Source organism: Entelurus aequoreus, linkage group LG10, assembly GCF_033978785.1.
Source record: "Entelurus aequoreus isolate RoL-2023_Sb linkage group LG10, RoL_Eaeq_v1.1, whole genome shotgun sequence".
Lineage (NCBI taxonomy): Eukaryota > Metazoa > Chordata > Actinopteri > Syngnathiformes > Syngnathidae > Entelurus > Entelurus aequoreus.
Genome location: NC_084740.1, coordinates 16,706,548 through 16,722,928, shown reverse-complemented (window position 1 = coordinate 16,722,928; position 16,381 = coordinate 16,706,548). Strand labels below are relative to the sequence as shown.

At 38.7% G+C, this 16,381-nt stretch overlaps 1 protein-coding gene across 2 annotated transcripts in view; it reads right to left on the bottom strand.

Annotated features, from left to right (window-relative positions):
* grik4 (glutamate receptor, ionotropic, kainate 4) overlaps positions 1–16,381 on the bottom strand; it is a 1,090,788-nt gene that overhangs the window by 396,511 nt on the left and 677,896 nt on the right. The window lies entirely within an intron of this gene.

Genomic DNA, 16,381 nt, shown 5'->3' with positions numbered 1-16,381 from the left:
CCCCATTAATTTGAGCGAGGATGAAAGATTCGTGGATGAGGAACGTTAGAGTAAAGAACTAGAGGCAGTGCAGGACGTATCTTTTTTCGCTCTGACCGTAACTTAGGTACAAGCTGGCTCATTGGATTCCACACCCTCTCCTTTTTCTATTGTGGATCACGGATTTGTATTTTAAACCACCTCGGATACTATATCCTCTTGAAAATGAGAGTCGAGCACGCGAAATGGACATTCACAGTGACTTTTATCTCCACGACAATACATCGGTGACACACTTAGCTACTGAGCTAACGTGATAGCATCGTTCTCAAATGCAGATAGAAACAAAGTACATAAATCCCTGACTGGAAGGATAGACAGAAGATCAACAATACTATTAAACCATGTACATGTAACTACACGGTTAATAATGCTAAGCCTGGTAAAGTTTAACAATGCTGTTGCTAACGACGCTAAGGCTAACTTAGCAACCGGACCTCACAGAGCTATGATAAAAACATTAGCGCTCCACCTACGCCAGCCAGCCCTCATCTGCTCCTCAACAGCCGTGCTCACCTGCGTTCCAGCGATCGACGGCGCGACGAAGGACTTCATCCGTGGGTTTGGCGGCTAGCATCGGCTAGGCGTCTGCTATCAGGGTAAGTAGTCCTTTTTGTGTTGCTACAGCCAGCCGCTAATACACCGATCCCACCTACAACGTTCTCCTTTGCAGCCTCCATTGTTCATTAAACAAATTGCAAAAGATTTACCAACACAGATGTCCAGAATACTTGGGAATTATGAAATAACAACAGAGTTTTTTCTCCGGGCTCCGAATACTTCCCTTGCCCTCGTGACGTCACACGCATACGTCAGCATAATAAAACGTTTTTAACCGGAAGTGTGGCGGGAAATTTAAAATTGCACTTAATAAGTTAACCCGGCCGTATTGGCATGTGTTGCAATGTTAAGATTTCATCATTGATATATAAACTATCAGACTGCGTGGTCGGTAGTAGTGGGTTTCAGTAGGCCTTTAAGGACAAGTGGTAGAAAATGAATTATTAATCTACTTGTTCATGTACTGTTAATATCTACTTACTTTCTATTTTAACATGTTCTATCTACACTTCTGTTAAAATGTAATAATTACTTGTTCTTATGTTGTTTGATACTTTACATTAGTTTTGGGTATCAAATGATCAATCCGATACCCAAATAATAATTTTTCTTCTGAATATTCTTTGTGTATTGGTAAGTTTTTCACATCAGTACTTGCGCTTTGGCTCTAACATTTTGAAAGATTGCAATTTGCTTTATTGTGTGAATGCTGCAAACATTCACACATATGGTTTTATACACCAAAATTCATCTATTTATTCTTCTTCTTCTTCTCCAGATTTTGGCGCGCTCTACCTTCCACATTTTTCACCCGATTCAAACCGTTCCAACTTCAAACTGTCATGGGCTTTCCCTTATCAAATTCCAAAAATTCCCAGATTTCCCAGAATTCCAGGTTTTCCGGGACATTTTTCCCATTCACAATGAATTGACCATTTTTCAAACTTCCACCATTTCCACATTTTTCAACCTATTCAAACCATTCCACATTCAACACATGCCACCATTCTGGAAATTTTAACTTCTCCTTTTCCAACTTCAAAAAATTTCCAGAATTTCTGCTTTTCCAAAACCCTATTTCCACCATTTTTTCTGGCGACTACTCCTTCCACATTTTTCAACGCATTCCAACTGTTCCTCCTTCAAAACATTCCTCTTAATCAGAAATGGAAAAAATCCCGGTTTTCCCGAAATTCAACAGTTTTCCACCGATTTAAAAAAATTCAACACCAACCTTTTCAACTCATTCAGACCATTCAAGTGTTTTTTACATTTAAAAAAGAAAAAATTATGTAATCCCATCTCATGTTAACTACCCAACCGCAACTTAAAAGGGTTGGCTGAACTGCTATTAAGGTATGACGCAATCGGCGCCCATGTTAACTACCGAACTGTAACTTAAAAGGGTTGGCTGAACAGCTATTAAGGTACGATGCAATCGGCGCCCATGTTAACTACCGAACCGTAACTTTAAAAGGGTTGGCTGAACAGCTATTAAGATACGACGCAATCGGCGCCCATGTTAACTACAGAAACGTAACTTAAAGGGGTTGGCTGAACAGCTATTAAGGTACGACACAATCGGTGCCCATGTTAACTACCTAACCGGAACTTAAAAGGGTTGGCTGAACTGCTATTAAGGTACGACGCATTTGGCCCCCATGTTAACTACCGAACTGTAACTTAAAAGGGTTGGCTGAACAGCTATTAAGGTACGATGCAATCAGCGCCCATGTTAACTACCGAACCGTAACTTTAAAAAGTTGGCTGAACAGCTATTAAAGTACGACGCAATCGGCGCCCATGTTAACTACAGAATCGTAACTTAAAGGGGTTGGCTGAACAGCTATTAAGGTTTGACGCAATCGGTGCCCATGTTAACTACCGAACCGAAACTTAAAAGGGTTGGCTGAACTGCTATTAAGGTACGACGCATTTGGCCCCCATGTTAACTACCGAACTGTAACTTAAAAGTGTTGGCTGAACAGCTATTAAGGTACGATGCAATCAGCGCCCATGTTAACTACCGAACCGTAACTTAAAAAAGTTGGCTGAACAGCTATTAAGGTACGACGCAATCGGCGCCCATGTTAACTACCGAACCGTAACTTAAAAGGGTTGGCTGAACAGCTATTAAGGTCTGACGCAATCGGTGCCCATGTTAAGTACAGAAAATGTAACTTAAAAGGGTTGGCTGAACAGCTATTAAGGTACGACGCAATCGGCGCCCATGTTAACTACCGAACCGAAACTTAAAAGGGTTGGCTGAACAACTATATAAGGACTATAAGGTGGCCGGGCAGGCCATGGCTAAAGTTGCTGGAAGGTGTAGTAGAATTTCTGACCTTTTGACATATATTTCTTGTCTTTTAAGAATGTCCACTCATTTTCAATACTCTTGTATTTTTGTGCCATTGAATGGACCAGTTGTGGGACAAAAGTGAATATTAAGTCGTGCCAACCTGTCTATAGAATGTGTTGACTGTCTAAAGGATTCGAGTTGTTATGGAACAGATAGGAAAAACAAAACAAGACATTGACGCACTCGATAAGGAACGATGACGCACAACAGACATATAAAAAATGGCAGAAGACCGGAACTCGGAATTGATTTTGGCTTGTGTGTGTCTTGTTTGCTCCGGAGTAACTTGTGGTTTGTCTGCACGGCCAACTCAATTCAACCTGCACTTCTGATAATGGGTAAATACATTTGTTGTACTAAACTACTTTTGTTGCCTGCTTAAGCTTCGGACAATCCACTACAAAGGCACACCGCTTTTCCACTTATTACAGATAATTCATTAAGGATTCAGCTCTTTGTAGTTTTACATTTAATCAGGTGGTGTTTTCTGCCAAGGCATTCACTGATGTCTTCAAAAATTTCTCTAACCAATTAGTTTGAATGATCAAGCAACTCATGACATTTCAAAATCCAAGGCTTTTGTATTTAATAGAACATTGTCAGTCTTCTTTACTCTCAGAGACTTTTTGGATAGCCAATCAAAATCACCAGTCAATGGCAAATCCGGTATGCAATGACACCTTTTAGCAGAACTTTGTTTCAAACTGTTGCTTTAACATGTTAATTATCCGGGAGACTGACACAGGCATTTAGCTTTTCCACACACCACCCTGACTCACGGTTTCAACATTTGGTTCCTCTTAAAAGTGTATTAAATTACGTTGTACTTTCTGCAACCATTGGCCTTCCCAATGTAAAGCGAGTGGGGACAATTTGGAGATAGCACTATAGCAATATCAGACAAGTGCTGCTTTGACTCTTTGTCTTGTTGTTAAAATTGCCCGTGAACTTCTTCTTGGACAATTTTGCAGCTGAATACGCCAAATTCATATAACATGACATAGGCCAACGCATGACTCAGAGTCATATAACTTGGTTTCTTGCGCAACAGCTATAACGTATAATGCAATCGCCGCTCATGTTAATCACCAAACTGTATCTTAGAATACTAGGCTGAACAGCTATAAGGTATGATGCAATCAATGCTCATGTTAATTACTAAATCGTAACTTAAAAAATGTTTGCTGAATATCTATAAGCTATGATGCAATAGTTGCCCATGTTAATTACCAAACCGTAACTTAGAATGTTTGCTGAACAATTATAAAGTATGATGCAATGGCCACGTATTAAGGAAGGATGTGACATCACAGATGCAAAAGTTCAATACACTACACATATTGCAGGGTTTGGTGAAAGCCCAAAAAGAAATGCTTTACATATATTTTAGAGATAAGCAAAACCTTACTGACTAGTACTTTGTTTAAATTCTGCACGATTAAGTTTTATACAGAGAGTTTTCTAAAAAAAATTTCCGAGATAATTGTACTGGCTATGAAATGAAAAGAATTAAGCGCAATGAAAAAGACTTTACCCAGATTGCAGTGGAGTACACATTTGGCTGCCATGAACCCATAATGCACAGCTGCGACACTTAAGTGTTAGTTGTTGGTTTATCCCACTTCAACCGTTCCACTGTCAAAAAGTTCCTCTTAATCAGGACAAACAACAGAGTTGTTTTTTGGAACTGGAAAAATTCCCGGTTTTCCAGAAATTCCGTAATACCATTTCTCAATTCAACATGTTACTACTTCAACATTTCTCGAAGGATTTGAAAATTTCAACACCAACAATTTCAACTCATTCAGACCATTAAAGTTTGTATTTTACCATTTAAAAAAAAAATTGCCGCTTTACCCGAAATTCTCAAATTTTGGGGAAATTCCTATTGAAATCAATGGGACATTCTTCAAAGTTCCACAATCCCCACATTTTTCATCTGATTCCAACTGTTCCAACCTCAAAATATTCAGCCTGTTCAGAAAATGTGTGCTCGACTTCAACAATGCTAAAAAAATTCCAGGATTTCAGTTCTTCTTCAGCATTGGAGCATTCACACGCAATTCCTTCAGGAATTGCCTCATCTAGTTTTAAATGTTTTCATTAATTTTTTTTCCAGTATTTAATTTTGAACACACACAAAAAAATTTATACATGGCATCTCCAATACAATATTCCTTCCATCCATCCATTTTCTACCCCTTGTCCCTTTCGGGGTCGCGGGCAATATTGTCATCTGAAAAAACCAATGCTGATATCAAGAGGGGAAAAAAAAGAAACCGTGACAAAACCATATTAAAAGTGACACAAAAAAGCAGTGTGGGAACAATACAAAAAATAATTACAATAATAAAAAAGGAATATAACTCCAAAAAAGATACAATTAAAAAAAAAAATCCCTTCTTCTTTCCTTTCTTCCCTCCCTTTCCCGAGGGAAAAAATTAAATGAAATAAAAAATGTCTACAAGTTATGATTCAATATATGTCAGTAAATGCTTCCAGGTTAGTTCCGATTCATTCTAATATGTAGAGTTTATAAATCTTATTTTTTCAAGAGTCATTACGTTCACAAGTTCATTTAACCAGTTCCCGAAGTTGGGTGCAGATGGGGTTTTACACTCTTTGAGACGGAGCCTTTTGGCCAAAACTGTCCCGAGAAGCAACACGGCTGAAATATATTTCGGAAGTTGTTGTGTTTCTGAAGACCACCCAAACAAAATTATTCTTAATTTTAACACTCATATTATGGATTTGTACAAACTGCATTTGGTTGTTGGTTTTGTGCTGTTGTTTCCATTCCGGAAAATAGGTGGCAGTAATGTGACAACCCTCTGCCTTTTGGTTTGGGACCCTTTGAAACTGCGACAAGGGGTGGCACTTTCGTGACTTCGCCTTTTTGTGAACTTCTGGATCTGCCTCCCGGGAGCCTTTTGGCCATGGAGACCAACTACTGGGTCTCTGCCACACCAGAGTCAGTTTGGAGAGACTGGAGGAGAGGCGGATGAAGAGACAGGGCTGCGGAGCTGGGGCTGAGCGCCGGGACGGACATGCTTCCCGGTGTCTTGGCTGAATGAGCAAGTATCGGACACCTCCGTCTCCTTGGACACATCCTCGCTCATCAATGCGGACTGGACACTGGCTGAGAGTTAGTGGGCGGCCGAAGGTGGGGTCGGCTCTCTTGGTTGCTTTGTTGGGTCTGCTCCTGTCTCTGGCCATGATCCCCCCACCACAGCAGACGATGGCGTGGAACACAGCAGAGGCCACCACAGTGTATATGTTTGTTTTTTGTTGTTGTTGTTTTACTTTTGTGGCAAATGGCTGGTTGCATCAGCTCTGCTATTTTAATGTCTTTAATGTCCTTTGTGTTCTTTGATGTTTCCCTCTTAAACACATGTTTATGTGTGCTATGGCTATGCGTTTTTGTTCTCCTTGGCCTCAGTCTGGACCTCCTTTCCAGGGGTCCAGGCTTAGACTGAATATTTGTTTTCTCACCCCCGCATCCAGCGTTCACCTGTTTCTCACCTTTTTTTGTAAGGGGCGCCGGACGTTGGCAGACCCGTCAGCGATCCTGTTCTGTCTCCCTGTAATGTTTGTCTGCTATTGAATGGGATTGTGCTGAAAATGTTAATTTCCCCTCTGGGATTATTAAAGTATTTCTGATTCTGATAATGCAGTAACAAGGCACTGGGCCAAACTAGGCTGGGTTACAGTACCCTCAACTCGAGTCTGAAATGGGTCAAAGCACGGTCAATCAATTAATGGGTTATACTTAGGTTATTACCTTCTGAGACCACTTTTCATTGAAGTTGGAGGGGTATTACCCTCAACGCGGATTTAATCATCAAATCCAGGCTGGAGATCTCACTTCTGAGGCCTTTTTTTACAGAATTATTTAAAGTAGAACACTCAATATTGACTTTAACCCAGGGGTGTCAAACTCATTTTCATTGAGGGCCACATCGCAGTTATGGTTGCCCTCAAAGGACCGCATTTCATATATGAATATACACGTATATATATAATACATTAACAATATATTACTTTACATAAGCTGCAAAAAAAGTATAAACATTTTACTTTTAAAAACAGGCATCTCAGTCACCGAAAAATTTTACAGTAGGAGCAGTGTTTTTTTTTACAGCATATAACAAAAGTTGAATAAATGGAATGGAATGGAGAAACAATACCGCTGTTTTTAGCGGTAAAATTCCAGCAACAGAGCTGACAGTTTTGTTTTTTTTAATCGTAAAATCTTGTTTTAATGTTTTTTTTGTTTGTTTTTTAATTTCTTAGTGTCTTACTGTATATGGAAAAAAATAGTACCAAAATAGATTGTACGGTAAAAAAAACTCAAAACTAAAAAATCTATTGTCAATTTTACGGTCTATAATTTGATTGATAATTTGTTTTGAAATCATAATTCGAGCAGATATTTAAGTACAGTATTTATCATTATTTTAACAAAAAATATTTTTGGAATACATGATAATACAATATTTTGATTTTGATAAAAAAAAATAAAAAATTAAAAGATATGTAATTTCATGCTGTACATGATTTTTAATGTCAAAAGGGAAAGAACAAATATATTTAGTAAGAATAGATTAAGCATTTTATTAACGCATATTATTTCCAGGCTTTTGAGGGTCACATAAAATAATGTGGCGGGCCTTGAGTTTGACACCTATGTCAAGTAACAGTCCTACTTCTGACACTATTTGTCTTAGAATGGAACCAGACGGGAATATCATAGCTCCTTACATTAATTCCAAGGCGTCATTTCAATTACTTTTCAATTTCAGATTGTGTGAATATATATACAAGTATATACATTTAGAACGAAAAATATCAGACCTTATGAATTTCAATGAGTCTTACACTTGCTGTTTTTAATACGCTGATAAAAAAAACAAACATATTTTCTGTGCAGCCCAACACGAATATCCAAAAGTAAACATTTGCTGAAGTGCCATGTTTTATCATTATTACAGACATATGCTCAGAGTCATGTCACTGTTGCTTTGGGAGTGGGTCTAATTACATCAGAACGGAAAATATCAACAGGGAGACCCAAAAGAGCCTGCGCTTTGCAGCTGTTTTGCTGTCACTCTTAACCAAATGCCACGCCGACGGCCGCTGGCAGAGACAGATGATTGTCAAGGGACTTAAGGGGGGATGAGAAGAAGACGGAGTGCAAATTAAAGAGGAGGAAAAATGACAGATGGATTGTCAGATGTGGAGTAAGGCTGAAAGTGGGTGGAATTATGTTGGAATGGTTTGAATGTTGAAGAGTTTGAATTTTCAAGAGAAACAGACTTTGGTTTGGAACTTGGGAAAGTGTGAATTGGATAAGTGGAATGTGTTGATGTTGGAATGGTTTGAATAGGTTGAAAAATGTGCGAATTGTGGAAGTTCTAAAAAATTGACAATTCATTTTGAATGGGTAAAATGTCCGTGAGAACAGAGAATTCTTGGAAAACAAGGGATTTTTAAAAAAAAATGTTGAAGGAGAGCACACAATTTTGAACAGGCTGAATATTTTGGAGTTGGAACGGTTTCAATCGGATGAAAAATGTGGAAATTGTGGAACTTTGAAGAATGTCCCATTGGTTTGAATGGGAATTTTAAAAAAAAAGTGGGAATTTCTAAAAAATTGGGAAATTTCGGTAAAAGCTGGAATTTTTTTGAAAATGGTAAAAAACTTGAAAAGTCTGAATGAGTTGAAATGGTCAGTCTTGACATTTTTCAAATCGGTCGAGAAATGTTGAAGTAGTAACATGTTGAATTGAGAAATGGTATCACGGAATTTATGGGATTTTGGGAAAACCGGGAATTTTTCCAGTTCAAAGAACAACTTTGTTTTTTTTTCCTAATTAAGAGGAATGTTTTGACGGTGGAACGGTTGAAGTGGGTTGAAAAATGTCGCCAGAAAAAAGGGTGGAAATAGGGCTTTGGAAAACCAGGAATTCTGAAAAATCTTGGAATTTTTTCGAACTTGGAAAAGGGGAAGTTTGAATTTCCAGAATAGTGGAATGTGTTGAAGGTATAATGGTTTGAATAAGTTGAAAAATGTGGAAATGGCGGAAGTTTGAAAAACGGCCAGTTCATTTTGAATGGGAAAAATGTCCCGGAAAACCTGGAATTCTGGGAAATCTGGGAATGTTTGGAATATGTCAAGGGAAAGCCCGCGATTCCCGAATAGGCTGAACAGTTTGAAGTTGGAACGGTTTGAATCGGGTGAAAAATGTGGAAGGTAGAGAGCGCCAAAATCTGGAGAAGAAGAAGTAGGGGAATGATACTAAATAGATGAATTTTGGTGTAGAAAACCATATGTGTGAATGTTTGGAGCATTCACACAATCACAAGGTTCAAGTGACACTATTCTAATTGTTTACTACCAAGTTGCATTGTTCAGATATTGCTTGCAGTAACATAAAGTGGGAAAAAAACATATGGAATGAGAATATAATCTTCCAAATGTGGATACCAATCTCACATGAATGGGATATCAGCCAATGCAATTCATTAATTGAAACTGATTGTGCCAGGATATAAGACTATTGTTTTCATGATTGTCAAATTCATACCAAAGTGTAACTTGACAAGATCGTAAAAATGTATTACTAACAATGCAAGCTGTTTTCCTCACACATATCCATCCATCGGGCGGAAGGCGGGGTACACCCTGGACAAGACGCCGCCTCAACGCAGGGCCAACACAGATAGACAGACAACATTCACACTCACATTCACACACTAGGGACCATTTAAGTGTTGCCAATCAACCTATCCCCAGGTGCATGTCTTTGGAGGTGGGAGGAAGCCGGAGTACCCGGAGGGAACCCACGCAGTCACGGGGAGAACATGCAAACTCCACACAGAAAAACCCAGAGCCCGGGGATCGAACCCAGGACCTTCGTATTGTGAGGCACATGTACTAACCCCTTTATATTATTACCCTGCTAAAAAAAAATTTTAATATTACAATTGTATTATTGTACAATTGTTATTTTTTCTACATTAGTACAACTTAAGTCTCTTTATTTTATATTACAACTTAACTCCTTCTAAAATACACATTTCTTACTTACAAAACCCAAAAGCAGTGAAGTTGGCACGTTGTGTAAATGGTAAATAAAAACAGAATACAAAGATTTGCAAATCCGTTTCAACTTATATTCAATTGAATAGACGGCAAAGACAAGATATTTAATGTTGGAACTGGTAAACTTTGTTTTTTTTTGCAAATATTGGCTCATTTTAAATTTGATGTCTGCAACATGTTTCACAAAAGCTGGCACAAGTGGCAAAAAAGACTGAGAAAGTTGAGGAATGCTCATCAAACACTTATTTGGAACATCCCACAGGTGAACAGGCTAATTGGGAACAGGTGGCTGCCATGATTGGGTGTAAAAGCAGCTTCCATGAAATGCTCAGTCATTCACAAACAAGGATGGGGCGAGGGTCACCACTTTGTGAACAAATGCGTGAGCAAATTGTCCAACAGTTTAAGAACAACATTTCTCAACCAGCTATTGCAAGGAAATTATGGATTTCACCATCTACGGTCCGTAATATCATCAAAAGGTTCAGAGAATCTGGAGAAATCACTGCACGTAAGCGGCAATGCCTGTGACCTTCGATCCCTCAGGCGGTACTGCATCAAAAAGCGACATCAGTGTGTAAAGGATATCACCACATGGGCTCAGGAACACTTTAGAAAACCACTGTGAGTAACTACAGTTGGTCGCTACATCTGTAAGTGCAATTTAAAACTCTACTATGCAAAGCCAAAGTAATTTATCAACAACACCCAGAAACGCCGCCGGCTTCGCTGGGCCAGAGCTCATCTAAGATGGACTGATGCAAAGTGGAAAAGTGTTTTGTGGTCTGACGAGTCCACATTTTAAATTGTTTTTGGAAACTGTGGATGTTGTGTCCTCCGGACCAAAGAGGAAAAGAACCATCCGGACTGTTGTAAGTTGAAAAGTCAGCATCTGTGATGGAATGGGGGTTTATTAGTGCCCAAGGCATGGGTAACTTACACATCTGTGAAGGCACATACAGGTTTTGGAGCAACATATGTTGCCATCCAAGCAACGTCTTTTTAATGGACGCCCCTGCTTATTTCAGCAAGATAATGTCAAGCCACGTGTTACAACAGCTCGCCTTCGTAGTAAAATAGTGTGGGTACTAGACTGGCCTGCCTGTAGTCCAGACCTGTCTCCCATTGAAAATGTGTGGTGCATTATGAAGCCTAAAATACCACAACAGAGACCCCCGGACAGTTGAACAACTTAAGCTGTACATCAAGCAAGAATGGGAAATAATTTCACCAGAAAAGCCTCAAAAATGTGTCTCCTCAGTTTCCAAACGTTTACTGAGTGTTGTTAAAAGGAAAGGCCATGTAATACAGTGGTAAAAATGCCCCTGTGCCAAATTTTTTGCAGTGTGTTGCTGCCATTAAATTCTAAGTTAATGATTATTTGCCAAAAAATAAAGTTTCTCAGTTTGAACATTAAATATATTGTCTTTGCAGTCTATATACAATTGAATATAAGTCGACAAAAATCAGCAAATCATTGTATTCTGTTTTTATTTACAATTTACACAACGTGCCAACTTCACTGGTTTTGGGTTTTGTACATTCCACCGCAAAAAAAAAAAAAATGTTTACAGTAATTTTCTGATAATGTAAGAAGATGGAAGGGTCAAATTTGGATGACACCGTGTCTTAGTTTTAGAATTAATAATTTCAACATAGTGATTGGCTTAAAGTGTATGTTTGTGTGACTGCCATAAAAGTTGATGCCATGAGGCTAAGGTGAGTTGCAGCCCAAGCCAGAGAAGACACATCCATTCAATGTTTTAGAGGGTGGCTGCACACTCTAGCTCGTTTATTTAGATATGCAGTATACTGTACATAAAGTGCCTTGCAAAAGTCTTCAGACCCTTGTAAAAAAACACTTGAACACTTTTGCAAGCCACTGAATATGTACTGTATATACAGTCGTGGTCAAATGTTTACATACACTCTCTTATTTCCTTGTGATAGAGTGATTGGAGCACATACTTGTTGGTCACAAAAAACATTCATGAAGTTTGGTTCTTTTATGAATTTATTATGGGTCTACTGAAAATGTGAGCAAATGTAATTTTGTTTATATATGATATGCAATCTGTTGTTGTATTCCCTATTTTAAGTGTACATAAATGAAGGTATGTGTTGCTGACTTCGACTTGGATGTGATGTGGACTGTACATGGGTGCTTAATTTGAAAATGTATTTTTGTTTGTGGATTGTATGCAACCTGTTGTGTTCCCTGGTTTTTGGTGTACATGGGTGAAGGTGTGTGTTGCTGAGCCCGATCTGGACGTAATTTGAACTGGACCTGGTTTTAAGAACCCTTTTGAACAATCTGATTTCATTGACAACCCGGTCTGGTGAAGTTAAGGTCCTTTGTTTGTTTTGTTTGAAAGTAAAGCAATTTTAAAAACAATTACATAAAAAATAGTGATTAGTGAAAATGTTAGTGGACCAGCACCACACACAATCATGTGTGCTCGAATGACTGTATCCCTTGCAGACTGTATTGTTCTATACTGTAGGAACCAGAAGTTGTTTTTTTTAATAACAGAAAGAGACAGCTCCTTTTGTGTAAATGAGTGTGGATGAGTGTGAATGGGGGAGGGAGGGTTTTCTTGGGTTGATGCACTAATGGTAAGTGTATCTTGTGTCTTTTTTTAATGTTGTTTGAAATAAATTTAAAAAAAAAAAATTTAAAATTTAAAAAAAAAAAAAATGTGAGCAAATCTGCTGGGTCAAAAGTATACATGCAGCAATGTTAATATTTGCTTACATGTCCCTTGGCAAGTTTCACTGCAATAAGGCGCTTTTGGTAGCCATCCACAAGCTTCTGGTGGAATTTTTGACCACTCCTCTAGACAAAATTAGTGTCGTTCAGCTACATTTGTTGGTTTTCTGACTTGTTTCGATGGACTTGTTTCTTCAGCATTGTCCACACATTTAGGTCTGGACTTTGGGAAGACCATTCTAAAACCTTAATCCTAGCCTGATTTAGCCATTCCTTTACCTTTTTTCACGTGTGTTTGGGGTCAATGTCCTGTTGGAACACCCAACTTCGCCCAAGATTTTAGGTTGTCCTGAAGAATTTGGAGGTAATCCTCCTTTTTCATTGTCCCATTTACTCTCTGTAAAGCACCAGTTCCATTGGCAGCAAAACAGGCCCAGTGCATATTACTACCACCACCATGCTTGACGATAGGAATGGTGTTCCTGGGATTAAAGGCCTCACCTTTTCTCCTCCAAACATATTGCTGGGTATTGTGGCCAAACAGCTCAATTTTTGTTTCATCTGACCACAGAACTTTCCTCCAGAAGGTCTTATCTTTGTCCATGTGACGACTGTATATGCTCTTGTCCACATGGCTACAAGTGTGTTTGTGTGTGTTTTCTGTCTACCGTGTGACAGAATAGATGGCAGGTCTACAGACAGTGGCTTGACAGGTGTTTAATGAGGACGCTCTCTAAGGAACACAGGGACTCGTGCACACGCTTGAACACACATTGAGCAGCGGAGGGAACAATGCGCCTTTGTTCAGGGGAAAATCACTTGCCGAAACAATTAACTTGTGCTTGCATTGTGTTTACCATCGTTATTGACAAAATCAGATATAAAATAGAGCTAGGACGTCCTCCAATATTGGATATGATGTGGGCGGACTAGTGTGTCCTAATTTGGCTGTAAGTGTGTTTTTGGAGTCCCTTATGGAAAGACGGGCCAGCATACGTTGCCGTTGTGGCTTGTGCAGCCCTTTGAGACATTTGTGATTAAGGACTATATGAGTACACTTTGATTGATTGATTGATTGATTGACATACATGTAATACAGTTATCCTCAAAGTTTTATATTCATTACAAAAATGGTGACTGACTTAAAGGCAATTAGTTGCTAAATACTTTCGGATAAGTTTAGCTGTGAATGGTACATAATTTTGATTTTGATGTTTGAAATAAATTTGTCAGCATTTTCATAATAAACTACTACTACAATCACTACCACTCCTAAGTCCCGCCTGGGCCCTCACGGAAGTTTTGATGGATGGATTGTTTTTCAACCAATCTTGCTCAAATTTGTCAGACTTTTGGTTGTCAGTCCCAGAAAAGTGTGTCCCAAATCCTGTAGCCATTCGGCTAAACACCCTGAAGTTACAGGAAGTGTTTTTTTTTTTTTTTAGAGCGTACGTATTTCCGTACAATCATTCAAATTCAAATAACATTTCTCCCAAATGCAGTGAAAATGTATAATAACAGTGTCACATTAATACAAAAATGGTAAGTAAGTAAGTAAGTACATTTCATCTATAAAGCGCTTTGCACAGATAAAATCAAAGTGATGTACAAAACATAAGTGAAGTAAAACAACAAGCCCATTAAAACAGGGGCAACATCATAAAAATAATACAAAGTGGATTAAAATTGATAGTTAATATGTGCATTAACTAAAAGCTTTACTAAAAAGAGAAGTTTTCAAATGTTTCAAACAAATGCTATAAATGAACTCAGGATCATAAACAAACCCTAGTTTGACCCCTCACAAGTTACTTAAGGCCAAATTGAGCATTTTAAAATTTTCAAAAAATCGGTTATTGGTACCCCGACTTTGTGCAGTTTTTTATGAGGTTTCCCCCAGGAGTTGAATTTCAACTTTTTAGCACATGTTATTATACACCTTTAGAAACACATTGGTGAAGAGATTTCTTGGTAACGATTTAGTTCCCAGATTTTCAGACGCTTCCCTTAAAGGCCTACTGAAATGATTTTTTTTTATTTAAACGGGGATAGCAGATCTATTCTATGTGTCATACTTGATCATTTCGCGATATTGCCATATTTTTGCTGAAAGGATTTAGTATAGAACAACGACGATAAAGATTGCAACTTTTGGTATCTGATAAAAAAAAGGCTTGCCCCTACCGGAAGTAGCGTGACGTAGTCAGTTGAACATATACGCAAAGTTCCCTATTGTTTACAATGATGGCCGCATGAAGTGAGAGAGATTCGGACCGAGAAAGCGACAATTTCCCCATTAATTTGAGCGAGGATGAAAGATTTGTGGATGAGTAAAGTGCAAGTGAAGGACTAGTGGGGAGTTGAAGCTATTCAGATAGGGAAGATGCTGTGAGAGCCGGGGGTGACCTGATATTCAGCTGGGAATGACTACAACAGTAAATAAACACAAGACATATATATACTCTATTAGCCACAACACAACCAGGCTTATATTTAATATGCCACAAATTAATCCTGCATAAAAACACCTGCATGTTTGTTACGCTAGCTCCTAGCTCCTCTGCTAGCTCCTAGCTCCATAGAACACGCCAATACAATTCAAACACCTGATCAACACACACAATCACTCAGCCCAAAAGACCGTTCACCTAACCCAGGGGTCGGCAACCCAAAATGTTGAAAGAGCCATATTGGACCAAAAATGCAAAAACAAATCTGTCTGGAGCCGCAAAAAATTCAAAGCCATATTACATACAGATAGTGTGTCATGAGATATAAATTGAATTAAGAGGACTTAAAGGAAACTAAATGACCTCAAATATAGCTACAAATGAGGCATAATGATGCAATATGTACATACAGCTAGCCTAAATAGCTTGTTAGCATCGATTAGCTTGCAGTCATGCAGTGACCAAATATGTCTGATTAGCACTCCACACAAGTCAATAACATCAACAAAACTCACCTTTGTGCATTCACGCACATTAAAAGTTTGGTGGACAAAATGAGACGGAAAAAGAAGTGGCATAAAACACGTCCTAGAAAGTCGGAGAAAGTTATACATATAAACAAACTACGGTGAGTTCAAGGACCGCCAAAATTAGTAGGACAAAACGGCGCTCGCCAAATACTCGAATCAGTGAAGCATGTTTAATATAAACAGTGTGATTTATAACAATTAGGGAGATTTGTGTCATGTTTGTCCTCCTACAGAAACCATATTAACACAAAAAATATATTTTTTTCCCCTCATCTTTTTCCATTTTTCATACATTTTTTAAAAAGCTCCAGAGAGCCACTAGGGCGGCGCTAAAGAGCCGCATGCGGCTCTATAGCCGCGGGTTGCCGACCCCTGACCTAACCCAAGGTTCATAAAGCTTATATATTTTTAAAAAGTTACGTACATACGCAAAAAAAAGTTGCGCACATACGGTCAAGCGATCAAATGTTTAGAAGCCAAAGCTGCATACTCACAGTAGCACGTCTGCGTCTTTGTCATCCAAATCAAAGTAATCCTGGTAAGAGTCTGTGTTGTCCCAGTTCTCTACAGGCGTCTGTGTATCGAAGTCAAAAGTCCTCCTGGTTAGAGTCTCTGTTATCCGAG